Source organism: Rosa rugosa, chromosome 1, assembly GCF_958449725.1.
Source record: "Rosa rugosa chromosome 1, drRosRugo1.1, whole genome shotgun sequence".
NCBI lineage: Eukaryota > Viridiplantae > Streptophyta > Magnoliopsida > Rosales > Rosaceae > Rosa > Rosa rugosa.
In genome coordinates, this window is record NC_084820.1 from 71,750,198 (window position 1) to 71,777,869 (window position 27,672).

At 38.7% G+C, this 27,672-nt stretch overlaps 2 pseudogenes; both read right to left on the reverse strand.

Moving 5' to 3' along the window:
* Positions 1-1,784: 1,784 nt before the first annotated feature.
* Positions 1,785-27,480, reverse strand: LOC133734540 (DNA repair protein RAD5A-like; annotated as a pseudogene).
* On the reverse strand, positions 20,774-23,480 carry LOC133726697 (F-box protein SKIP14-like; annotated as a pseudogene).
* Positions 27,481-27,672: the final 192 nt, after the last annotated feature.

Below are 27,672 nucleotides of genomic sequence, written 5' to 3' on the forward strand. Positions count from 1 at the left end.
GGATAGGTGGCATATTTCAATTTCCAACTGTGCCTTATTTTATCGTCAAAAATGTCAGTTTTCAACAAAAGTAGATTCTGGACGCTGCATGACATTTGTGTCCCAAGACACCATGCATGCGAAAGCACTCGACTCTTTGATCAAAATGCATTTTTCTCAACCTTTTGATGTTTTTGTGCTTCACTACATCATAGTTGATGGAGAGTTTTGAGAATATCATAAAACTGGACAATTTTGATGTCATAATCATATTGGTTTTGAAAAAAAAAAATCAGGAGGATAACAAGTAGGTGAACCATTACACAAGCAAAAGTCTCCTTGCACAGAAAATTGTGATAATTAAAGGGGGTGAAATTTGCACACCACTCTTTACAATCTGCACACCCTTCTTAATTTTTTAATATTTTCTGATCTCCTTTTGTATTTGTTTCCCATATTACCCTTGTTCTCCAACATTTTTCTTCGGTCTCTCTCTCTCTCTCTCTCTCTCTCTCTCGTCCTCCTACCGGCGAACCGATTCCATCTTCGCCGTCCGGCCACGACACGACGGCGGACCACCATCAATCGAAGCGTCTCTTCATCGTCGACCTCTTAGTGGTCTCGGATCATCTAGGCATTGGCTGTAGAAAGAGAATCGAAGGCCCGAAGTTCATGGTTCTCTGACGGTTTTTGGGCAAGTTCCGGCAACTCCGGCGTCCGGCCACCCCACGGCGGCGCACCAGTGCCGTTCTCTTCGTCTCGATGTCGTCGTCACACTTCTTGTGGTAGTTCGTTCAATCATCGACTGTGGAGGAAGAATCGACGACGAGAAGTTTTTGGAGCTCCGACGGTCATCATCGAATTCCAGCCACCGATGACTTGCATGTGGTATGAAAATCGATCCCCTCGTCATGCTCTCACGTTAGTCTACTTAGCTTTTCAATTCGATCGATTTTGACTGATTTTGGTTTTGGGGTTGCTTTGGCCCCGTCGCTGTCTTCGATGCCGGCAAGTTTTCCAGCGATCTTCTGGGCTGTTCGAGGTATGAACCTTCTTCTACTCGTTGTGCTCTACACGCTGGTATGATTGGTTTTCAGTTTTGATGGATGGGTGTTTTGATTGTTTCGGCCGTCGTCGGAGTTCACTGTGCTTGGCGATCAGTCTGTGTCACTGTGCTTCGAATGCTTTGGCCCCCTCTCTGATTGCTGCAGAAGCTTTGGCTCTGCAACTGGTATGTTCTCTCTCTGATTGAGAAGATGAGATGCAGCTTTGAGTTGGTTGGAGAAGAAGGGTAATATGGGAAACAAATACAAGAGGAGATCAGAAAATATTAAAAAATTAAGAAGGGTGTGCAGAATGTAAAGAGGGGTGTGCAAATTTCACCCCCCTAATTAAAAAGGAAACACCGATGAGTAGTTAACTCAAAAGATTTACATTACACCAGTTAACTTTCAGTAGTACCATAATATTACATTACCCGCTTTCAAGTGAAATTCGACCAATTACATTACCCGCTTTCAAGTGAAATTCGACCAACACGTACAGGCCTTTGAGGTGACAGCCATGCTACAGCGATATTAACCTTGGACATTTGATTACTTTAGCTTCTAGAACTGTATTGTCGAAATCATCAGAAAGATTTGGTACTTGGTACTTTTGTGGCAAATCATGAAAAGATGAAAACACACCAAGCAAAAAGATGAAAACAGATAGAGAAGGATATACCACTAGTTGATACATACACTTTATACCTCCTTGATCATCCATAATGCCAAAACTTATCAATTATAGAGTAACTTCACAGGTATCATAATTCATGTCAGGACCATTCAACTTTTGAAGTTTAATAAACAACGAGGTTATTGGTTCCTTCATATGGTGAAACTAGAGTACATACAAGGCCTGCATGTGTTCCAAGATAGTCTTCTTGTACAAAGAGCATACATTGACTTTAATTTCTAAAAAGAGATTAGTTAATCTTCAGCATTTTCATGCACTCACAAACCAAAGTATTTCTCAAAAAGCTTAATAAGTGGTCATTAGTACCGAGAAAGAGGTATCTGCAGGAGGTCCAGAAAGGCTGTCCACTGGCTGAAGACAATGCTCTTTGAGCCTGACGAACGAAGACATTCAAGTTCACGCAAAAGAATAACTATTTTGGATGATTCCACCCAGTTTTTCTCAATATCAACATGGAACCGACTCTCAGTTGGTGCTGTAATAAGATCTTGCTTACTTAGACTCTTCCTATAACGAGAAAACTGTTACATTTCAAGCCTATGATAGTAAAATTGATTATAAGAAAGGTAAACAAAGAAAATTAAAATAAATTTCCTTGTTTACTAAAAGGCATTATTTTGATATACCTGCAAACCGGGCATAAGCCAGAAGTTGAATTCCGCCAACTTGCCAAGAGACATTCTCGGCATAAGCAATGAGCATAAGGTGTCAATACTGCATCTTCAAATGCTTCAAGACATATGGGACACTCTTCCTGTTCCCCCTTGCGCATTTCTTCAACAACTTCCTGAACATAAGCCCGTGAAGGCACATCTTTGGCTTCCCCTTCCACAGAATTCTGGCTGCCTTTTAGAAAACGTCTTGCAAGCTTATTCAGATCTGAATATTCTTGTGTATCACCTCGACTGAACAAATCAAAGAAACCTAAATATTAGTTTTAAGAACTTCAAGGGAAATTTTCACCTCTACATCTACTTTTCATTGGAAGTCATTTAACATTGATCTGTTCATGTATTAAAAAATTGCAACCAAAAACATATCAATAAAAAGTAAAGAAAAAAATACAAGGCAAACAAAGAATTTTGGCCAATTCAAACCACAAGGCTAGGGGAAGGATTGATATCGAACTAAGCTGCTCAGGTTAACTTCAGTCCATTGGATAAAGGATTAAAGCACACCTCATCACAAGAAATGGGTGATCACAACATTGGCGAAGGCGTAAAAGTAATTCCAATATGGATGCATAATTATGAAGAACCCGTCCTTGCTCAACAAATTGATCAAATTTCACCTGAAAAGTTGAAATACTTGATAACTACAAATGCAAGATACAGTAAATCAAAGCAAATACGAAAGGTCCGGTCAAGGGGATGAAAGAATACCTTTGATCTTTTAAACAAGGCCTCATAAAAGTCTTTTTCAGCTTCTGTGAGTTCACAGTAAACCACCTGAATATCAGCAGGAGGAAGGACTAAAATAGGCCTGAAACGAACAGTAAACCTTAGGATTGTTGAACCGACAAAGGTGGCCGACACACCCCGAAAAGCTGGCTTAAATCATGTCTTATATTAGGGATATTGTTTTTTGTAATAGTAGAGTTTTGTAGATGTATATATGCTCTGTTCGTAGAGATCAAATACAACAAGATATTCCCTCAACATTCTTGTTCTTTCTGATATGGTATCAGAGCAGAGATCCAATTTGGAATCTGCTGTGTTTTTTCTTTTGTATTTTGGGTTCTTTTGATTAATACAGATCGGGTTCTTTTGAGTACCCGGTTTTTCTCAAGAAGAGCACAAAGCCCTCACTGGACACCTTCCTGACTGCAGCAGCGCGCCTCCTCAGTCCGCACAGCAGCGCATCAGCAGCCCAGGCTTCTCATCGCACCAGCTGACTAGGCGTTCATATCAAGATCACCTCCCACCAGCTGCGTCACCGACTCGAGGTCGCCGGATCGAACGGCGGAGAAGAAGGACTGGTGGGTCAAGAGCCGCACCGACTTGGAGTCCATTGTGAGTTGAAAAGGCTCACTCTTTTCGACCTGGTTTCATCAAAGACTTGAGAAATGAGGTGGTGTGACCGGTGAAGATGATGATCAAGTAGTGGACTTATTCAACCCGTGTGTCTACAAAGTTCAAACCTGAATTTATTTATTCAAAAAAAAAAAAAAAAAAAAAAAAAAAAAAAAGAAGAAGATGGTGGATTTGATCATAAGTGACCCTCAGGCTACAGGAGCTACATCTACATCTGTGGCTCGTGAAGTTGTGATTGTTCAAAATGTAACAGATAACTCAAGCTTTGGCGTCAAGCTTGATGGCACAAATTATCAGTTATGGCACAGACTTATGAAGATCCACATTCAAGGAATTGGAAAGTGGAGTTATGTTATTGGTAGCACTGCAAGACCTGCTGCAGGACCAAAAGCTGATGAATGGGACACGGCAAATACTAACGTGATGGGAATTCTTCTAAAAGCAATGACTCCAGAGGTAATGCAGTTATTTGCTAATTTTGATTCTCCCAGAGCAATTTGGGACTCTGTTGCTGCTACTTATTATGATGGAAGTGACTTTGCCCGTGTTCATGAATTAAATGTCAAAGCTTTCAAAATAACTCAAAGTGGACAGCCTGTTGCAACATTTTATGCAAATTTGAAGACAATCTGGCAGGAGCTTGATCAGAGAAATCCTAATCCTATGACTTGTGAAGCAGACATCACTACTTACAGGAGTGAGCAAGATAAGATGCGTGTTCATGTCTTTCTTGCTGGTCTCGATCCTCATTTCGAAGGGGCAAAGAATGAGTTATTGCGTCTTGCAACTCCTCCAACGTTGGAGCAAGCCTTTGCTTATATTCGAAAAGATGAAGCCAACAAAGTTGCTGCCAAGGGTCTTCATACTGACATTTCAGTTTTAGCAGTCCAGGCTAGATCACCTCAATCTTTGTCTCCTCAGTATGGGAGTTCATCTCATGTTCCATCTCTAAGTCACTATCGACCTCAGAGTCAGGTGTACCAACAGAATAAGAATTATAGCCGAGGGCTGGCTCCGGTTAATAACCAAATGACTTGCAACTATTGTAAGGAAGTTGGTCATTTCAAGAATGAATGCCCTAAGCTGCGAAGGTTTAATTCTAACAATTCCGGTTGGAGAGGAGGAAGTAATACTGGAGGAAGTAGAGGTCAGAGAGGCAAAGCAGCAATCCAAATGGTGCCAGAACCTGATTTCTATGGTGTCGAAGGGCAAGACCTCTCTAAGGGTAATGTTTCCTTGACTAAGGAAACTCGAGGTAAAATTGGTATTGCTTTACATATTTCTGATTTTACTGGTAGTGATACATGGATAATTGATTCTGGTGCGTCCGATCATATGACCTACGACAAGTCTTTCTTTGTGTCTATGTCATCTCCTTCTATATCTCATGTCTCTAATGCAAATGGTGTGTCTTTTCCGGTCTTAGGTATTGGGTCTATTCAAGTTACACCATCCATTGTTTTACATGATGTCCTTTATGTGCCCTCGTTGTCTCATCATCTGTTATCTGTATCTCAATTGAATTCACAGAATAAGTGCTCAGTAACCTTTTATCCAATGTATGTTGTTTTTCAGAATCTATGCAATCGGGTGATCATGGGCAAGGGAGACCTGAGGGGGAGACTGTTTCATTTGGATTGCATGTACGCAGGACAAACACAAGAACCAGAACAACCTTTAGCCCTGACATCGAGTTCTGATCGACTGAGTGAGTTATGGTTGTGGCACAGGCGTTTGGGTCACCCATCTTTTGGAGTTATGAAGAAGTCCATGCCTTCGTTATTTTTGGGAATAAGTGATTCTAGCTTGCATTGTGAAACTTGTGCTTTGGCTAAGAGTCATAGGTCTAGTTATCCTTCGAGCTTTCATTCTAGTACTATGCCTTTTGAGTTAATTCATTCAGACGTGTGGGGTCCTTCTAAACATTCTACCCTTTCTGGAATGCGATATTTTGTGTTATTCATCGATGACTTTACCCGATTATCTTGGGTGGTTCTACTTAAGTCCAAAGATTCTGTCTTCTCTGCCTTTACAGCATTTCATAGTCTTGTTCGTACTCAATATGATGCTCATGTTAAGGTTTTTCGTTCCGATAATGGGGGTGAGTTTATTAATCATTCTTTTCATGAATATTTCCAACACCATGGCATAATCCATCAAACTTCCTGTCCACAGACACCAGAGCAAAATGGGGTGTCTGAACGGAAAAATCGTCACCTTTTGGATATGGCTCGATCTCTTTTGCTTAGTGCTAACATGCCTAAGTACCTTTGGGGAGAAGCTGTTTTGTGTGCTTCTCATCTTATCAATCGCCTTCCATCTGCTCCTCTTCAAGGTTGTGTTCCACTTGAGGTCTTGTCTAACTATGTTTCTATCCCATCATCTAATACCCTTCCTGCTCGTGTTTTTGGTTGTGTTGCCTATGTTCATTTGTATAAAAATCAAAGGACAAAATTGGATGCTAGAGCCCTTAAGTGTGTGTTTGTTGGGTATGGGTCTCATCAGAAAGGTTACAAATGTTATCACCCTCAATCCCAGAAGTTTTATGTTACCATGGATGTTACTTTCAGTGAAGATGTTTGTTATTTCTTGCCTCCTGTGACTCCTAGTAAGGGGGAGAAGTCTTGTTATTATGAAGATTTGTCTAATAGGCAAAATGAGTGTCTGGCATATGAGTTCTCAGAGTTGGAGGACCCATCGTCTAATATTGAGAAGGAAAATAGGGAAAACAGGGGTTCATCCAGAGAAGAAGCTTTGAGCAATGTATTACCAACTGGTCAACCGGATCAGTCTGACCAGTCGGCTGGGGAGACAATTTTTGATCAAGTGGAGGATGATGTTCTGCCGTCTTCAGATGGTGTTTTAGACAATTCTTCAGTCTCTCCCTCCTCTTCAGCGGTCTCACCTGCTCAATCATCACCCGAGGTATGTCCCAATCCTTCCTTGTCTAAAAGTCCTTTTGTGTCAGGTAGTGTTCCTACCAAAACCTTACCCAGTCGTTCAACCCGTGGTCAACCTCCGAAACACTATGAACCTACTCTAAGTGCTAAGACTAAATACCCTGTTGCTAATTATGTGTCGACCCATAGGTTATCTAAACCATATGTAGCCTTTGTGAATCAATTATCTTCTGTGTCTCTTCCTAGTAAAGTACAGGATGCCATGAAGGATGAGAAGTGGATGAAAGCAATGACAGCTGAGATGGATGCTCTTGAGAAGAATTGCACGTGGGAGTTGGTGTCATTACCACCAGGGAAGAAGACAGTTGGTTGTCGGTGGGTGTATACAGTGAAACATAATTCGGATGGTTCAGTGGATCGGTACAAGGCGAGATTAGTGGCTAAAGGTTATACTCAGAAGTATGGAGTGGATTATGATGAGACATTTGCACCAGTGGCCAAAATTAACACAATTCGGGTACTTCTCTCATTAGCTGCTAATCTTGATTGGCCTTTGCAACAGTTTGATGTTAAGAATGCATTCTTGCATGGTGATCTGCATGAAGAAGTTTATATGGATTTGCCTCCTGGATATGGTACTTCCACTGGAGAACAGGTGGTGTGCAAATTGAAGAAGTCGCTTTACGGCTTGAAGCAGTCTCCCAGAGCTTGGTTTGGCCGGTTCACAAAGTTCATGAAGAAAATTGGGTATCGACAGAGCAATTCAGATCATACCTTGTTTCTTAAACATCGGTGTGGTAAAGTGACTGCCTTGATTATTTATGTTGATGACATGGTTGTGACAGGTGATGACATTGAGGAAATTCAAAGGTTACAATGTCAATTGTCCTCTGAATTTGAGATGAAAGATTTGGGTAATTTGAAATATTTCTTGGGAATTGAAGTTGCTCGTGGCAAGGATTGTATTGTGTTGAGTCAGAGAAAGTATGTCCTAGACTTGCTGGCAGAAACAGGTATGCTTGATTGTAAACCGGCTGCTACTCCTATCGAGCAGAACCATCGGTTAGCAGAGTATATAGATCAAGTACCTACAAATAAAGGGAGATACCAGAGGTTAGTTGGACGGTTGATTTATTTATCCCACACTAGACCAGATTTAGCTTATGCAGTTAGTGTGGTGAGTCAGTTTATGCATAATCCCAGTGAAGCCCATATGGATGCTGTATTTCGTATTTTGCAGTATTTAAAGTCTGCTCCAGGGAAGGGATTATTTTTTTCAAAATACAGTCACTTGGATGTTTCCGGATATACAGATGCAGACTGGGCAGGTAATATTACAGATCGCAGGTCTACTTCGGGCTACTTCACATTTGTGGGTGGTAATTTGGTTACTTGGAAGAGCAAGAAACAAAAGGTGGTGGCTCGCTCCAGTGCAGAAGCAGAATATAGAGGAATGGCCCGAGGACTTTGTGAGATGTTGTGGTTGAGAAATTTGTTAAGAGATTTGGGGTTCATACAAAAAAAGGCTATGCCGCTTTATTGTGATAATAAGGCTGCAATTGAAATTGCTCATAATCCAGTTCAGCATGATCGTACGAAACATGTAGAGGTAGATCGACACTTCATTAAAGAGAAGCTGGATGCACAGGTCATTTTGTTTCCCTTCGTTCCTACTGAAGAGCAATTGGCGGATATTCTTACAAAGGCTTTATCGAGTAAAGCCTTTTATGACTCACTTGACAAGTTGGGCATCCGTGATCTGTATGCACCAACTTGAGGGGGAGTGTTGAACCGACAAAGGTGGCCGACACACCCCGAAAAGCTGGCTTAAATCATGTCTTATATTAGGGATATTGTTTTTTGTAATAGTAGAGTTTTGTAGATGTATATATGCTCTGTTCGTAGAGATCAAATACAACAAGATATTCCCTCAACATTCTTGTTCTTTCTGATAAGGATCCCAAAAGGAAAAGAATAAAAATATATAAAAGAATTGAATTGAGTGGCATATCCTGAATTAACATCTCACCTGCCTTCACGATCAGTGCTAAACTTGGTTCTCCTTAACATAATCGTCTTTAAGATAGATTGAACCAGCTTTAATCCTCTCTCATCACCCTCCTCAAAGGGTTTCTGGATGAGTTTATTCCACCTACGTTTAATGAAAATCAAATAAACAACACTGTAGTTTGAGACTGCTCAACTTATGGGGAAAGTCAGACATAAAGTAAAATTTTCTCCACAAATAATTTTGAGATTCTGTAAGTCCCAGTTTACACTGGTTTTATATTTTTAAAAAAATAAAAATAAAAAAAGAGGAAAAATTCTCCTTCCAAACAATATAATGCATTTTTTGTAAATTCTGATAGGTCATGATTCCTTCTCAACATGAAGGATTAAGGTTTGAATTACATAACTTCTACAAGTAAGATCATTTCAGCAGCATATGATATCGCATCCTATCGTAGACTAACGAGATTTATACAGTAAAGCAAAAGTTACAAAATATAATATATAAATAAACGTGTAGAGAATACTCTAGATTATACAACATATATATTTATGTTCCATGTGGAAAAGGAAAACAGAGCTTACCAAGCCCAATTCGCCCAAGGTTCTACCCTCAAAAACCGGAGTAGGCTATAAATGTCCTCCAGATTGTTCTAATAACAACAAAGTTAATGTCAGGAGATGTGGCACAGATTTAACCTCCAAACGCTAACAAAAATTTCAATCTCAAATACTTACATAAATCTCTAAGAAATAATTTACCTGTATGGGGGTGCCAGTAAGACACCATCGGCGACCAGCAACTAAAGCAGCAGCAGCAATAGAGATTTGGCTTTTAGAGGATTTTATGGTGTGCGCTTCATCAAGAACCACTCTAAACCAACTAACTGAGTAAAGTCCCACATTGTCCTTAGAATTCTAGATGCAGAGAGGCAAGAAGAAAGAAAATGATGCACAAATTCAGCTTCTATACACAAGTGCAGAACTCATAAACAATTACAAATAGGATTTGTTTACATTACCTCTGTAGAAAATTCTGATGCTAAAACGCCATATGTAGTTATCACAACATCGCTTTGGGCTAAAAGAGTCGCATCCTTTGGTCTACTCTGTCCATAATGAACATATACTGATACAGATCCAGGTTGCACATGAGATTCAATCTCTGCCTGAAAACACACTCAAATCGTTCAAAGTAACTCTCAAATGGAGAAAAAATCTTATCAGAGTGCACATGACATTCTGATATTAACAGAACTACCACCCAATAGAAAGTGTGCAGAATACAAAAAATATTCAGGCAATGGATTTAATTACCTTCCACTGGCCAAGAAGGGTCATAGGACATACAATCAAACTGCCCCCAGATGTAAGCGTGTTTTTTTGCTTCATCAACTTATGAAATCCTGAAAACTTTGTGACCGACTTTGGGAGTTTTGATGAATGGTCTGACGTGTCACTGGCTTCAATATCTTCACCGGAGGACCGGCTCATAGGTTGACTAACCGATGATCCATGTCCTGAATGAGCAACAAGGAGTGCTATTGTCATTATCGTCTTCCCCAAGCCCATAGCATCAGCTAGGATCTTCAATTGCATGAGAAAGGCAGTGTATTTAACAAAACATATAAGAATAGTACGGGAAAAAAAATTATAATAAGGGCAAGCAAACTAGAGACATACTCCTCCTCTGGCCATTTGAAGTGCGCTTGGAAATTCTGTTGTTGCGTCTCCAGAAAATGCATTCAAATATATAATACAATCCCTCCTATAATAAAACACCTTCAATGAATACTAAATTATAAACTAGCATTGGAAATAAGGTTGATAGCCCAACATACTTGTCTGCAAGACGATATGCCTCCCAACAAGGGTGAAGAGTCATTGCTCCCTCATCCATGCATTTTCCCTTTTCTAGTTGGATCATCCAATGAAGAGCCTGCTTTTGGTACGGACGAAGTTCACACAGAAGTGCAGCAGGAGGATCCATTTCCTGAAATACAATACTTCTTGGTTATTTGTCTGAGTAAGACAAAAAGAGAAAAAGAGAAAACCCTAATCCCAATTGCAGTGTTGGACTGAAACCAAAAAGAGAAAAAGGGCGCGAGGGAGTGAGGAGCTAGTGGAGAAATGGCGGGGGAGGTAACACGTACGAAACTGGAGCACGTGTGAATTCGCACGTGAGTACTCATTGGCCACCTTATGTGATTATGCAAGGAGAATATTCGTAAGTCGTAACCAAAGTATGAGCAACTACATTGATACGTACTCCTCACTAGTACAATAGATAAGTTTACGTTATGGCAGATAATTATAGAATGTGACTTAAACACATTACAATGGAAGATACATATGCCAACCGATGAATGGGAAGTTGTGTGAACCAAAGTTCACCATGTGCTAGAGGACGATGTGAGTCGCATTTAAGGTCGCAACCAAAAATTCAAGCCCATGACTACTTCAAATGTAGGGAGAAAGAGATGAGCATTTCATAATCCAGCCATAAATGTAAAAATTGGATGATGATACTGTATATTTACGTTAATTATTTGGAGCTAAATTTTGAAAGAGTTATATTTTAGAGACGTAGGGTATTCTTGTATTTAACAACAACAACAAAAAGACATATATGTGTGTATATTAAATCAATATATTTTTTACTTATTTTTAATTGATAGAGAGCAATTTATGCATGGTTCTTAACCCTAGAATTGGCCGGTCAACCTTACATTAGGAACCACCCAAAATAATAGTATCTGGCTGGATATCGACAAGTCATAGTCAACTAATTTGGTAAATCAACATTGTACGCAGTGTTGATCTATCAGCAAGCAAATACTTCTGTTTGGCTCCAATTTTGCTGCAGCTGGTCAACAGTCTCTTTTCTTGCGCGGGCGTGCCAGCACCGTTCGGGTGCGGTCGTCGGGGGTGTCCCTTGACCTGACTTCTTTCAAGCAATTGTGGACGAGGAGAGCACCAACCTCGTCGTGGGATTCTTTCTGCCTCGTGGTATTCTTTCTGCCTCGTGGTGAGGACTTTGCTGAAGTTTCTTCTTGTTAACACAATCGATACTCAATATTGTAGATCGAGCAGAGCGACATCACCGGGAAATGTTGAGATCTTGCTAAAGCGTGACTTTAGCTTGGTTGGGTTGCTAGGGCGTTACCCTTGCTTGGCTGGTTCTGTAACCGTTGTGGTCGCGGCACTACCGTCGGCTCCCGAGGAGACTAGGACCGAAGCACGTTGACAGAGGGTTTGGTGGCACTGAAAGTCGGCTTCTGAGAAGACTAGGACTAGGAGTGTGATCACCGCTAAGAGAAAGAGAAGGAGAGGGAGAGGAGTTGCTCTTAGAGAGGTTTGCTCTAGAGAGAACTTAGATCATCTTAGAGATGTTGTGATGTTGTGTTGTGAATGTGTGTTTTAGAATGAGAGGAGAAGGTGTTTATATAGGGAAGAAAAAGAAGAGTGAAATGATGAGTGGAAGAAAAATAATGAAAGTAGATCTAAGTTCACTTGTAAAATATGGAAAAGATAGAGAAAAGATGAAATGAAAGCAAAGCATGAAGGTGCAGCAACATGGAAGTGGTGATGATCTATTAAAGAGATTGTAGAAGAAAAATATATCCAAGGAAAAAGAGAAAAGCATCTAGCTTTCTTCATGTGGGTAGGAAACATGAACATGTGAATATTGAGCTGGTTTTAGGTCAGTTTCTGCCCCTTTATTCCTTCAATTATTTCTCCAACAAGACTTCATTATATGCCTTCGACTTCTTCATATGAAATGTTCCACTATGAGTGTAGATCATCCTGACAAATTTTCAGATTTTTATTCCATGTGGTTGGGCCGAAAATGCTGCTGGACCTCTTACAGGTCCAGTTTTCCAGTTTTGCTTCTGTAGAAAATTGGGCTGATTTTTTGAAGGCCTTCCACTCAAAAAAAGCTCTGGAACTCTTCATAATAAATGATCCTTGGGCTGTCTAGAATGGATCTGCAGAGTTTCAGCTCATTTCAAGTTCATTTGGTCAGTCTGCTGCCCCTCCTTCCTTGTTTAGCTCGGTTTCTCCTAGCCGAAGTAGGAAAATGTGCTAAAGTTGACTTTTCATGTTTCCATGCTTCCATGCTTTCATAGTAGGCTTTATTTAGCCTTTAAATATATATTTCGAACTTGTCGACAATATATAGCTTGAGCCACTGACATTGGCTCAATTTCTCCAAGACACGCCTTGTTAGGCCAAAATGCTTATTTTGGGTCCAAACAACTTCTTCACAGAAAACTGTTGCTATTATATAACTATGATGTATGTAGGTCGTAAGGTGAAACTTCAATTCTTGTTCGCCAGCTATTCATAGTTGTTTCTCCTACAACTTCTGCTTTTCCCTAAACAGTTCGTCCACTTATTGTTGTGTACACCATCTTGAAAAAGATATGTATATATAGATGTTGGATGTTATATTAGTAACGTTCAACACATACTAGCAACACAATATGCCTACGAAAATGAGAGAGTGGTCTGTATATACGAGGTTTATATGTGTTTTATTATACGAGGGTTGTTTTGTTGAATAATAGCTAGTACGTATAGATAGAGCTGTACGTGAATGATGAGAGTCGGTTGGTGATTTGGCTGGGATCACTACAAGCTCGTAATCAATTAAAATTTTGATCCCATGCATCTTAGCAAGCCACTTGCAATACTAATGGTGATGTTGCCCAATTCTTGACTGCTAACCCTGATTGCGTGAAAATTCTATCGTCTTTTATTTCAGATTGATCTTTTCCTTTGAGTAGAAGGACTCTTCCTCCATGAGGAGTTTGGAAATTAGGGATATATATTTTGTAGAGATCCAATGTTAACGATTGAGCAAGTCAACGTGAATGTCAACATTTGCTACATACTGACGCGACATCTAGCTGTTCTACATGTATTGGTGCTGGCAGGCTGACGTGGTAATGCTGTTATCACAACATGTAATAAATGTTAGGGTTTCTATTTTCCCTAACTATAAATAGACCTTGTGTATTAATTTCTAAGTGTGTGTTGCACTAATTGAAAACCTACATAAATTTGCTCAGATTGGGTGGAATTACCTGAGTTCCTAAGGGATTCAATTGTAAAGAGGTTAGAGTTACTTTCGGACTTGTTTGTCGGTCATGGTATTGGGTAGCAAAGGATAGTGAGAGCCAAAGAGCTAAGATGATGTTAAGCTGTTATCGTCCTCCATTGCTGTTGATTTCTTGTACGACTAACAAAGGCAATAATACTTGGAATGTAATTAAACAACGTCATGGGTAATAAGATCCTTGATTTGGAAGTAAAAGTACATAACCAATAATAAGTGGTTTAAGACTGATCGAATTGCAACTCTGACCTTTCCAAAATTGAATCCAGTACGTAGATGGTCAGGCAATGATGCCCAATCTGAGAAGACCAAAGAAAATGTCATTAAGAGTTCTATCCCTATTTTGACAATAGCAATAAAAATTAAAGAGCTTTTATATATATATATATATGCAACCCTAATTGTATATATAGAACAAGAATAGAGTATGGGATAATCGTATAAAATTTGATTGGAATCGATTTGTCTAAGATCAGAAAACATACCTGAACCCATAGTATATATCAAACCGGCCAGCTGCCAAAGAAATTGAACTTGTTTCCAATCCTAGGTTCTCAGACCTGGATGACTCTGCAATTAATTCCTTCCTTCAGATCTCGTATGTTTGGGTGTCTTGTTCCCTTTATTTATAGATAATATTCCTGCCTACTCCCTCAGGGATACCTAGTTGCAAAAATTGGGAATAAAAATTTGTCTCCCGTATATTATAATTAGGGAACCGATATAACCTCCTCCCGGGTTACTTCAAACATTACTGTAAGTTTCTGTACACACTAGATCGTTGTCATATGAAATTTCAAAGGATCATTTATGCATTCAAACTATTGAAAATAGTGATTATGATACTTTTGTCTCAATTCCATTAAATCATTATTAATTACTACAGAAAATTTATGATCTATGAATTTGTTCCAAATCTTTTGCCCTGATAAGCTCGTCCCTTGCTGGGACATTGAGAGCTATATATAAATACAATTCTCAATGTAGATGACACAATTATTAGTATGCTTGTCCCCCATTGGCTTTGTCAAAACACAAATAGCCATTTTTCCTTATATTCTTCTAAAAAACTAAGTACCAAATCTTTCTGATGATTTCGAAAATACAGTTCTTAGGGTTCTTAGAGCATCTTTAGCAATGCTAGCCATTTTTTAGTTAAATTTTAGCTAAAATAGCTAGAAAGTCATTTTGGCTAGCCACTTTAGAAATACGTCAGTATCAATGCTCTCTATTCTAGCTAATTTTGAATTTATATTATTTTTTAAATGATGATTAAAGAGTTTAAATGTATTTATAAATTATATAAAATAACTTAAAAGGAATATTTTAAATTATAGAGAGCCTCGTCTCGCTCTCTATATTTAGGAGCGAGATAGCTAAAAGTTATAATGAAAAGCCACTTAGGAGTCTGGTGCAGCTGTTAAAATAGATAAAAAGCTAAACATGCTCTCCAAAATAGCTAAGGAGCTAAAATAGAGAGTCTGCTAAAGATGTTCTTAAGAAATGTTCCATAGCATAGTAGCTAAGTACACGGCCCAATGTTCCATTAGCCTCAAAAAATTATGTTCCTTGTTCCTTCATGTGATCATAAAGATTGCATTTTTTGTATGCACTATAGAGTGTAGGAGTATCTTGCCAACTGCTGGTGTACCTCGTAATATTGTATTTGTATTCCGAATAATGATCTAGAGGTCAATTCAAACAAATTATAAATGTTCAATGGATGGCAGGCATCTCCGTTCTCCTTTGTAGTGGTTATCTTAAGTCTTCCCATTGAGAAGCCACAACTCTTCGGTAAATCTGTTGATGAGTTATAAGATAATGTAGTGTAGAAATACAATAGCTTATGTTTAGAATTAGGGAAAAATCTTCAAATGGTACCTGAAAATCTGAAATATGGTCCAATGCACATTTTGGTACCTAAACTTTCAAAACTACCCTCGTAGTACCTAAACTATTGCTCTGTTTCTCCATATGGTACTTCCATCCAATCTGCTGTTAACTTTGCCTATTATTTTTATTATTATTATTATTTTCTTGAGATGAATGTCATCCTATAAGAATGCCAGAATGGGCCACATAAGCAAAGTTAACTGCAAATTGGATGGAAGTACCATATGGAGAAACGGAGCAATAGTTCAGGTACCATCAGGATAGTTTTAAAAGTTAAGGTACCAAAAAATGCAATAGACAATAGTCCAGGTACTATATGAGGATTTTTCCCTTAGAATTATATGCGTTTAGGTTGGGAACTCAATGAGACTTGCTCAAAGTGTCACCACTCCAGATTCCTCTCAAGTTCCTGGTGGAGTGGTTGGAAACAAAAACAAACGCGTATAATTAAAATGAGTATAAAACATTAATACGCGTATAATTAAAAAAAAATAACTAGGCCCACAAGGCTATATTGACTTTTGCACATCCGAATCTCAAAGACCACTTGAGAATGGATGTGGCTGATCTGTAACTAAGTTTTAGTAGAGAAACTTAGACAATGTTGATATGCATGTCAAAACCAGCTGATTGTTCATCAATCACACCCTCTTTTGTTTTTGATAGCATTTGGTACCAAACGCCACCAAGATTCATGATTGTTCATCCATCTCCTTCAATTTGGAATCTCAGATGAGAAATTGTTACCAAACGCCACCAACACTCACATGAACTATTCATTCTTATGTTGGTAACATTGGGAAAGTTGTCGAAAATGTTGTTATGAATAATTAGCAAAAAGTTCATTAAACTAATGGTTTTAGGAAAATTTTGAACAAAACGAAGTGTTGGCCCTTATTTTTCTTTCTTAAAAAAAAAAAAAAAAAGGTCTAGAAACAACTTAGTGGTTGGTACTTTGATTAGATCTAAATATGGTTTTGGATATGGACTAATTCTTTATCTTTCTTCTTATGCTTTGTGGTGTTCTTTGGAGTGATGGACTTCAATCTCCTCTAAAGGGGGACAATTGAGTATATGTCACCAAAAGAGATGCATTTGTCCAAGAGATAACCATTGAATATAAAAAACAAATGTACAGCTTCAAAATCGAACTACTACATTCAATGTTGTGTTAAGATCTATTGGGAGCTTGTAAATCTCAAATAATTTCCATGATCGAATCTAGAAAAAACTTTGAATTGGCAAAAACGCTTTTAGAGTATCACAAAGTTTTTGATAGTGTTCAACAAAAAGATTTTGAAAAATCAATAGTGTTCACTGGTCAGTGACTAAGTAAAAAAATTAAGCTCAACCACCTTTGGACACGTAGAATCCTTGTATGAACCTTGACGTTTCTGTAATAGAAAGAGATCATTTCTTCCTTTTGATAGATGTCATTTCTGTGACCTAGATGTAAGAGGTTCAAAATGGTGAGGGTTGTATCTAACAGGCATTCAAGATCAACATCTACGTCGTCATATCCAAATTGGTATCGATCACTAGTTCTAATTCAATTTTCTTTTATATTATATTTCTCATTTATGGTGAGTTGATTAATTCTTTTCTATAATTCAGAGTTTTACAAGAGAACCGATCATCTTAAAATGATGGGGTAACGTTTTTCCTGGAAAGACGATGAGGCGTTCTTTCTTCTGGCTTTTTGTTCTTCTTATTTTTTTTAGTCGTGTTCTAATGTCTATTTTTAAAAGCAGTTTTGTTTTGAATTTTAAGTTTAAAATAGTTATTTTCAAGTAGATCTAATTCCATGTCATATACCACATCCCTTGTTATATATATGGCTGCAGGATAAAACCAACCAAACATTCAATACTTTTATACTTGAGCTAGGTAGCTCCAATTTGTTTCTTACCTATTGTTGTTAATACAATTAGGATAGAGAGTATTTTGAAAGGTCTAAATGCTTGCAAGAAGGAGCTTGATAGTAGCAATGGACTCATTTGTGTAAGCTCATATATGGGATAACATTACAGCCCTCAAATTTGTGCAAGCTCATATATGGGATAAATCATTCTATGTCATGTCATGCCAAAAGTTCATAATGATTAATTAAAGTTCAAAAATAATAGTTTTAGGATATTTTTTAATAAAGCAACAACTTAGCCCTTATTTTGCTTCCTTAAAAAAAAATGTCTAGAAACAACTTAGTGGTTGGTATTTTGATTAGATCTAAATATGGTGTAGGATATGCTTGTTTACCAATTCTTTATATTTCTTCTTATGCTTTGTGGTGTTCTTTGGAGCGATGGGCTTCCATCTCCTTCAATTTGGAATCACATTTGAGAAATTGTTACCGAACGCCACCAAGATTCCTATGAACTTTTCATTCCTATGTTGGTAACATTGGAGTGCGAAAACCCTAGGAAATTGTCAATGCCGCGTCCGGCAGCGCGTCCATGGGACGTTGTCGTCGGACCGGCGAACTGGCTCTGTGCGCTCACCGGTGAGGGACAGGGGTTCTGGGGACGGAGCAGGGGGCTGGGAATGATCGGGTCGCGACCGGAGAGGGAACAACAACCAGAAGGGGTCCTCCTTGTTCATTTCTGATCTGCGTTGCGGAGATTTCGAGAAAGGGCGGTGCGGCGAAGCAGAGGTGGATTGTCGTTGCGGTTTCCCCTGTTTTGGGGTTGAGAGAGTCTGATGGAGGCTGTGGTGATCGATCCTGTTTCGAATCAGGTTTCGGGTTGGAATCCAGATCCAAGACGATCCGATCGGCGAAGTCAGCTGGCGGCTATGGTTCGGTGCGGCGACGTGCTCCGTTGGAAGCCGAGGTGTTGGTCCTGCAACATAGGCGGGTCAACTCCGACCCGCACTCCTTAGCTTGGTTTCTGGGCTCTTGGGCCTGCCCTTGGCTGCTGGGCCTAATCTGGTGGGCTGACTATTTACTTTATTTAAGGAATAAGTATTATATCTTTTATTTAGATTGTTTTGTTATTTTAATTCGACGTGGCTTTATGCCAGTAATAAGTCCTTACCCTATTGTGGTAAGGCGACGTGGGCTCTGTCCCGGACTGCATACCTTGTGTGCCTGATTTTCCCTAGGAAGGCAGCGAGTTCCTTGCTTTGCCAAATGGTCGAAACCTCCTAGTGGCAGGATGAAACTAAGTGTCACCGGATGCGGTTTCCGGTGGCAACATAGTGGGAAAGCTGATCTTAATTAGTAGTATATTATGGCTTCTAGTAGGCTTTTACTTTCCAGTATGTCACCACCTTTGTAAAGCAAATAGAGTAACCCAATGTAGTCTTTTCGCTAATTGGTGTTTGTTGGAATACATAGTTTTTATTGAGAATCTCGTTATTATCTCGGTATATTCTCTCCATGCTGATTGTAATTTGGGGTTCAGGTTTCATTCCCCCCCCCCCCCCCCCATGTATTCTGCAGTTTCATTAATGATCAAGGTTTAAGGGCAGCCGTACTGGCCCTCTTTTAAAAAAAAATGTTGGTAACATTGGGAAAGTTATTGAAAAAATTGTTATGAAAATCATAATTAATGCAGTAAAATAATAAAATGCAAGTAATTAACGCAATGAATGAGTATGGGAAAATGAATCTCTTGGGGATATAGGAGGATTCATCCATTCTCCCCCCACTTTTTCTTCTCCTAAAGTGAATCAGCTTCCTTTCCCAAGCCGTCAAACCCTTGAACCAAACGAGGCCTAAGAACAATGCTATGTTCGTACACAACTATAGTTATTAGATGAGTAATTAATGCCATGTTTCTATGATACTACATGTTAAGGATTGTGGACTTTGCGACCCAATTTTATCCAATAGATAAGAATTAAATTACTATGAAGCTTAACGTACATGATTATATTTCTATGGCAATTAATTAAGGATAAATTATCTCTTACATTTTTATCGGTATTTTACAAAAGAGTGCTTCTATTCATACATTCTAAATTGGCATTTGGACCTCCTTAACTAAGTGAACCTCCAACGTACTTTTTAAAATAAACAATGTGCTAAGTACACCTTCCTAATTCTCCCAATATCTAGCGAAACTTAGGGTTCTTAAGAAAAGTTCCATAGCAAAGTAGCTAAGTACACTGCCCAATCTTCCATTAGCCTAAATAAAATTATGTTCCTTGTTCCTTCAAGTGATCACAGAGATTGCATTTTTTGTATGCGCTATGGAGTGCAGGAGTATCTTGGAAACTACCAGTGTACCTCGTAGATATTTTATTTGTATTTCAAATAACGATCTAGAGGTCGATTCAAACTATTGATAAATGTTCAACGCATGGTGGACATCTCCCTTCTCCTTTTTAGGGGTTACAAGTCTTCAAACTAATCAAGCAAATGTTGGAAATGTTCCGGTCATGAATGGGAACAGTCAACAGTGGTTGCCCAATTCGCAACTCTTACCATCGCACATAAATGTATTGCGCTTCATGTGTTGTTGGTGAACATATGCTTCAATTTGTATAATAAAAATACATTAGATCGCCTACGAATTTTGTTTCTGACAACCTTGAGATGTGTATTATATTACATATAGATTAAATATATAATGGAAAGCTGGGAAATAATGGTGGTATTTCTTCACACTTTTCCTGGAAAAAAAAACCTCATACTTGCTTCGACACTGATGGGCATTAAAACTGAGCAAAAATGATGCTACCTAATGAGATCACTTTGTCGGTCTTTTATATGGTAGCTGGGGAATTGCATTCAACGAACAAGAACAGAAGAAAAGCGCAGCCTTCCCAACAAGAATGAGAATTTTTTTTTTTTTTTTTACTAGTCATTTTATATGAGTTGACAAACTCAACTATCACTTGAGAAAAAATGAAAGTCCAATTACTAATTTTTGAGGTTGAGGTATAATTAGAAACACTTTTGACAAGATGAATAAGTAAATCATGAACATTTGTTCTTATGGCAATACCATCAGCTATTGTTTTATTTAAATCGCGAAGTCATGTCATTTATAAAACACTATCGAGAGAAATGTCATTTTGCAAACAGCTAGTTTCAAGTACAGAACATGGTATCTAAAGAAAGCAGGAATGTATCTAATTCACATCTCTTAGTATAAATAAAATAAGTGTTGTTCTTAAACCGATCAACAGCAGACAATCAAGTAATGGAAAATCCACTGGTTTCGATTCTGAAAGAAAAAAAATGACTACATTCAAGTCCTTCAAGTGCGCACCAATTTATCATCATAACCCATAATGCTCATTGCACAAGTATGAATTAAACTCTCAAGGCAATGGAAAGGCAAGAAAAAAATTGTATGCATCAGCTGCAGCTGCAAAAGGAGATCCTTTGAAATATAACACCAGTCCTTCAACAGTCCAACTGCTTCTCCCAGAACTTTCTGCCTGCTGCTCAACTTTGATGATGATGATGACAAGTTGACAACGAATATCGCTTCCACTACCAATCAACAGTTACTCTCACATACTGCTTCAATTCCACTCCGTAAAGTTTTTCAGTTAGTTTTCTTCATTGCCCTTGGCAACTCTCCAGGACGGGAATCACTTGGGAATGAGCTAAAATTTTCAATACAGACTCCTCCATACTACTACCTCTTTTATTTTCACTTTCCCTTCCGCAAGACTCCTCTCAGTTCTGTTCTTTTTTCTAATTTTTTTCATTTTCCTTTTTTTTTTTTTTTTGCTTTTTTTTCTTCTTTTTTTTTCTTTTTCCCTCGTGCAATTTCCTCATGGTAACAAAAATCCTCAGGAAACTAAGCATGCATTAAATAGCTTCTGCCCATTTTTTAAACAGCCAAACCTTCTAGGTTCCAGTCTAGAACCAACAGCAGACCAATATGCAGCAATGTGGTTTCCCATTAGCCAAAAAGGCAAAACTGATACCTGCTCTCCTGACAAAATATGGCACATTTGGTAGCACCTTTTTCTCCATGCCTCTCTTGACAGTTGAGTAGGTTCTCCAAACATTCCAAACAAAGCAACTGTAGGCAAAACGTCTCCACATAATCGCAGTCTCCGAGGCAACACCCACAGCTAATACAGTGAGTTATGCAGAGTATGCCAGCCCTGCACATCTAGCCTTCTGATATTTCCCTTGGCAACTCTCTGCTGGGCAATCATAAACTAAACTTAGTCTCTGGCACCTGGGGCATGCTTCAATGTCGATGGCGCAATCATCATCACAAGAGAGATACGATAGCTCACCATGAAAATACCGTGGTTTTGGGGCTTTAACCTGGATATGGTTATCTGCACCAAGCAAGAATTTTAACTCTTCGAACTGCTTGTCTGTTATACCAGAGAGACCTCCAATTCTTAACTGCTTTATTCCAGGTTTTCCTGCAGACTTCAAGGTCCTTAGGTTTAACAAGATGCTCTGAACACTTATTTTTATACATCCTGGAATACTTAACTGCATAGGAAAAGAAGTGTACAATGACTAAAGTTAGTTAACCACATAAATAAGGTACAATGAATGCCTACAAATTTCAATACGAAAAAGAGGTAAGGATTAGTGCACTATCAAGTTTAAAAGATAAAACCTACTTATCAATAAGCAAAAGCTATGACGAAAAAGTAAGACAAATGCAGCATCTCTTGATGCTGCATGAATTACCAAAATCACTGGTATTTCTAGAAGGGGGGGGGGGGGGGGGGGTAAAAGAATTCCATTGGATACCTATTTAGTCCATTTTTCCCGAGTAGAAAAACAAGACAACATACAATTAGCAACCAATTGAAGTCACAAAAATCCACCGCAAGGACTACAGTCGTCAACCTACTTGCTCTGAAAGATATATAGAAGAGTTCATTTCAAAAAGTGTGTAAGATACAATAACTTTAACTTCTATAGTTCCTCTCCTTGACAACAAATGGTACATGAGGTATTGCTTTTTAATAGGTGCAGACACACAAGAATTGTTTAACCATCATCAAGAGGAAAACAGAAGTATACAAAACTCTACTTTATGGTTTTGTATTCAATATGCCAATAAAATGGAGCAAGTATACAAAACCATAATCAGAAAAAGAAACAGAAAGCTGATTCATTCTCAAACATAAAGGATCAAAATTTCAAATACTTACTTTTGTCGACCTTGGATTGCTGTCAAACACGCGATGCAGCCCAATATCGGTGATCCATGCACAATGCACTAGACTTAAGGTTTGATGATTACTTTGAGCCCTGCTAGTTAAATTACAAGAGCATCATCGGTGATCCTCTCATTCAATGGCCAATCAATGTGAATGCTCCTCCATAAAAGGGGGTCATTTTTGACTGCATGATTCAAAGACCTGCAGACCCATTCAACCGAAAAAAGATCCTGAACACCAAGATAACCCAACGCATAAAACATAGCATCATGTGGAGCACCCCCTTCACTATCAAAATTCTTTATGCTATATTCCGGCCTTTCCATAGTTCCAACCAGCAGTTCCTTAGCTCCATAACTAACATCCAAGTTCACCACATGGCCAAAACCCAGAACCTCCTCCACATTGTCGTCCAATACAAAACCTCCATCATTGATCCCAAACCCATCAAAGCTATCATATGGAATCGATATTCCATCAAACTTCATCTCACCCAGTTCCGGCTGAAAAATCACAGCGCTATTCCAAACCCAATTCAGACCAGCAAACAACCCACCATAAGCCAGGCATTATTTTGATATACCTGCAAACAGGACACAAGCCAGAAGTTGAATTCCGCCAACTTGCCAAGAGACATACACGGCATAAGCAATGAGCACAAGGTGTCAATACTGCATCTTCAAATGCTTCAGGACATATGAGACACTATACCTGTTCCCCCTTGCGCATTTCATCAACAACTTCCTGAACATAAGCCTGTGAAGGCACATCTTTGGCTTCTCCTTCCACAGAATTCTAGCTGCCTTTCAGAAAACGTCTAGCAAGCTTATTCAGATCTGAATATTCTTGTGTATACCTCGACTGAACAAATCAAAGAAACCTAAAATTTAGTTTTAAGAACTTCAAGGGAAATTTTCACCTCTACGTCTACTTTTCATTGGAATTCATTTAACATTGATATGTTCATGTGATTAAAAAAATTGCAATCAGAAACATATCAATCAAAAGAAAAGAATAAAATACAAGGCAAACAAAGAATTTTGGCCAATTCAAACCACAAGGTTAGGGGCAGGATTGAAATAGAACTAAGCTGCTCAGGTAAACTTCAGTCCATTAAGGATTAATGCACACCTCATCACAAGAAATGGGTGATTGCAACATTGGCGAAGCAGTAAAAGTAATTCCATATGGATGCATAATTATGAAGAACCCGTCCTTGCTCAACAAATTGATCGAATTTCACCTGAAAAGTTGAAATAAACTTGTTAACTAAAAATGCAAGATACAGTAAATCAAAGCAAATACGAAAGTCCAGTCGAGGGAATGAAAGAATACCTTGATCTTTTAAAAAGGGCCTAATAAAAGTCTTTTGCAGCTCACAGTGAACCATATGAATATCAGCAGGAGGAAGGACTAAAATAGGCCTGAAATGAACAGTAAATCTTAGGATCCCAAAAGGAAAAGAATAAAAAAATATATAAAAGAATTGAATTGAGTGGGATATCCTGAACCAACAACTCACCTGCCTTCACGATCACTGCTAAACTTGGTTCTCCTTAACATAATCGTCTTCAAGATAGATTGAACAAGCTTTAACCCTCTCTCATCACCCTCCTCAAAGGGTTTCTGGATGAGTTTATTCCACCTAGCTTTAATGAAAATGAAATAAATCACACTGTAGTTTGAGATGTGCTTAACTTATGGGGAAAGTCAGACATAAAGTAGGATTTTCTCCACAAATGATTTTGAGATTCTATAAGTCCCAGTTTACATCGGCTTTATATTAAAAAAGTTAAAATAAAAAAGAAGACAATTCTCCTTCCAAACTATAGGACACATTCTTTGTAAATTCTGATAAGTCGACAATGGATCATGATTCCCTCTCAATGTCAAGGATTAAGGTTTGAATTACATAAGATCTACAAGTAAAATCATTTCAGCAGCATATGAAATCGCATCCTATAGTAGACTAACGAGATTTATACAGTAAAACAAAATTTAAAAAATATAATTAATAAATAAACATGTGGAGAATACTCCAGATTGTACAACATATTTATGTTCCATGTGGAAAAAGAAAACAGAGCTTACCAAGCCCAATTCGCCCAAGGTTCTACCCTCAAAAACCGGAGTAGACGATAAATGTCCTCCAGATTGTTCTAATAACAACAAAGTTAATGTCAGGAGATGTGGCACAGATTTAACCTCCAAATACCAACAAAAATTTCAATTTCAAATACTAACATAATCTCTCAAAAATACTTTACCTGTATAGGGGTGCCAGTAAGACACCATCAGCGACCGGCAACTATAGCAGCAGCAGCAATAGAGATTTGGCTTTTAGAGAATTTTATGGTATGCGCTTCATCAAGAACCACTCTAAACCAACTAACTGAGTGAAGTCCCCCATTGTCCTTAGAATTCTAGATGCAGAGAGGCAAGGAGAAAGGAAATGATGCGCAAACTCAGCTTCTATACACAAGTGCAGAACTCATAAACAATTACAAATAGGATTTGTTTACATTACCTCTATAGAAAACTCTGATGCTAAAACGCCATACGTAGTGATCACAATGTCGCTTTGAGCTAAAAGAGTCGCATCCTTTGGTCTACTTTGTCCATAATATATATATACTGATACAGATCCAGGTTGCACATGAGATACAATCTCTGCCTGAAAACACATACCAATAGAAAGTATGCAGAATACAAACAATATTCATGAAGTGGATTTAATTACCTTCCACTGGCCAAGAAGGGTCATAGGACATACAATCAAACTGCCCCCATATGCAAGCGTGTTTTTTTGCTTCATCAACTTATGAAATCCTGAAAACTTTGTGACCGCCTTTGGGAGTTTTGATGAATGGTCTGACATGCATGTCACTGGCTTCAATATCTTCACCGGAGGACCGGCTCATAGGTTGACTACCTGATGATTCATGTCCTGCATGAGCAACAAGGAGTGCTATTGTCATAATCATCTTCCCCAGGCCCATAGCATCAGCTAGGATCTTCAAATGCATGAGAAAGGCAGTGTATGTAACAAAACATATAAGGATAGTATGGGAAAAAAATTATAATAAGGGTAAGCAGACTTGAGACATACTCCTCCTCCTCTGGCCATTTGAAGTGCGCTTGGAAATTCTGTTGTTGTGTCACCAGAAAATGCATTCAAATATATAATACGGTCCCTCCTATAATGAAACACCTTCAATGAATACTAAATCATAACCTAGCATTGGAAATAAGGTTAATAGCCCAACATACTTGTCTGCAAGACGATATGCCTCCCAGCAAGGGTGAAGAGTCATTGCTCCCTCATCCATGCATTTTCCCTTTTCTAGTTGGATCATCCAATGAAGAGCCTGCTTTTGGTACGGACGAAGTTCACAACAGAAGTGCAGCAGGGAGATCCATTTCCTGAAATACAATACTTCTTGGTTATTTTGTCTAAGCAAGACCAACCTCCATAAAGGCGCACAAGATGCTATATACAGGAAAATACCTCTAACTCAGAGCTATCTCCAACCCCAACGATGTTATCAACCCCTCAGCATCCGAAATACATTCCTTGTTTTCAACTTCATCTTCATTTCTAGTAGGATTTTTATGCTTATTTGCATGTACAATTGAGGCACAAAGCCCAGAACTGTCCTGTTCAGAAAAGAAAAAAAATTACGCACTGAAATTGACTGAGAACATAACTGGGGAATATAAGAGTACTGTGTCAATACCTTTTGGTCTAAAGGGCGCTTTCTTGTGTACAAGTCACCAGGAGTAAATTCTTCCTATCAAAAAGATCAATAAAGGAATTACGACGTCACCACCTCTGAACCAAAACAACAAGTTTATTGTCCGAAGATGTTCATAATATATTTCCAAAAAAAAAAAAAAAATGCATTCAAATGTCATATCAGAATTGATCACCTTCTGGAAAGGAGTTGGGCCAAGCAACTGGAACAATGTCGGGAGAGGATGAACCACTGTTTCCTCTGTGGAATTACTGGCTGCCTTAAGCGAGGTCTGCTTTTGTTTAAGGAACATAGAACTGTTGATATACACACTGCACCAAACAAACAAACTAAAATTCATCAACCACTTAGTCATCCTACAAATGACTGATATAGTTATATGCTTCGAAACTTTCATTTGTTTCTTGAATGAGCAGCTATAAATCATCGAAAAATGTAGCTAACCTTATAGACAAGAGAATGATGTCCATAACGCTCAAGACATCCTGAGCAGATTTACAATGCCCCTCAATTTTAACCTTCTTATCTCTCACAAGTGGCAACAGACATCGAGCCCATTCCTTAGGAGGCATTAGTCCAATCTATGAAAACCCCATATCAATCCAAACACGTACATTATTCATCAAACACTAAACTTGTAGCATACAAAAATCTAAGTTGTTGACGTACAATCAATCAATTAAACAAAACAGTCCCAAATCCATAAACAAAGGACTACCTCTCCGGAATCGGTCGTGGAGAACCTCACAATCTCCGAACACGCCGGCCGTCCCCTGCCGGGAGACGGCGAAATCTTCAAAGGAAATGTGAAATCCTCCTCCCTCTACACGTCACAGACGACGACTTCTTCATCGCCTGAACTGGCGGGGCAATCACTGCCATTTCAGGGCTCGCAACATCCGATCTTTCTTTAGATTTGGGTGTGGGAGTTGATCGCGGCGGTGAGCCATGTGTAGGGCTCGGATTGCAGTGTTGGTTGGACTGAAACCAAAGAGAAAAAGGGCGCGAGGGATTGAAGAAACGTATGAATTCTCCGACTCGCACGTGACAGTACATTGGCTTTGTCATAAAACTCATAAAGTGTTTTTGTTTTAGAGGCTGATAACTTTTTTTTTTTTTTTTTGATAACTTTATTAATATCA